This window comes from Seriola lalandi, unplaced genomic scaffold (assembly GCF_002814215.2).
Source record: "Seriola lalandi dorsalis isolate HSWRI2012SDOR001 ecotype SW California unplaced genomic scaffold, Sedor1 jcf7180002055009, whole genome shotgun sequence".
NCBI classification, from domain to species: domain Eukaryota; kingdom Metazoa; phylum Chordata; class Actinopteri; order Carangiformes; family Carangidae; genus Seriola; species Seriola lalandi.
Window position 1 is genome coordinate 94220 of NW_019525552.1, and position 949 is coordinate 95168.

A 949-nucleotide genomic window follows, 5' to 3' on the forward strand; every position below is an offset into this window, starting at 1 on the left:
ACATGGTGGACAAATCCATCTGCCACAGCTGTATTGATCATGGTCATATCAGCAGCTTTTAGGCTATTGATTCAATCGTTAAGAGCAAAGTAACCATAACTACATATATACCGTGGCTGTTTTACACATTATTGACCTCTGAGGTCGAGTTTCAACATGAACCAGAAACATTCAAATTCCTAGATATTGTGGATCTAACCCCAGAATCTGTTCTCCTCTGACCCACGTCAGGGACATGAACAGATAATAAACACTCTCTCTCTGTCTGTGATGCATAATTTACTCTTTATAGAAAGGCCGCTCTTTCCTCTTGGCTTTTATTTTGAAATGTTTACAATAACCTCCATGCCACATGACTAGCTTTCTTCATTCTTCAGTTCAAAATGGAAAATAAAGGAATTTGCAAAGAGAAGAACTGGACGGTTTCAATTTGAGCTTTCGTTTTTTAATTTTGAGAATTAAACGTAAAAAAACAAAAACGAAAAAAGGTTCAGTTCTGTTTTTTACTTTTTTAATTTTTAAAAGAAAAAAAACGAACTTGAACTAATCAATATCTCCACCCAGCCGAGTGTCAGTCTGATTACCCAGAATGCTGCTGAACCCCCGGCCACAGCCACGTATAACCTCCAGTCTGGGAAGAGGATGGAAATATTAGAAAACAAAGTCTGAGTCAGTACCTGGTTGTCTAGGTGACGTGTCCCTGTGGTCAGGTGCTGCTGGCTCCATCCGGGAATTCTTCCTGTTTTCAGTTGTTGTTTGGACACTTGTTGTCCTGTCCTCACCTGGACAAATGAAAGAACAAAACCCAACAAACGTCTGTGGTGAGGAAACGCTTCATCAATTATCATCTGCAGGAGCTGAATGGAAAAGAACAATATCATCATGAACACATGAAATAAACTCAGTGAGTTTGTCATTCACATCAGATTAAGGTGATTATAAACAGCTC

At 39.1% G+C, this 949-nt stretch overlaps 1 protein-coding gene across 1 annotated transcript in view; it reads right to left on the reverse strand.

The window, feature by feature from the left end:
- The window catches only part of LOC111647840 (uncharacterized), a 31026-nt gene that overhangs the window by 15101 nt on the left and 14976 nt on the right, over positions 1 to 949 (reverse strand). The gene's annotated exons all lie outside the window — the stretch shown is intronic.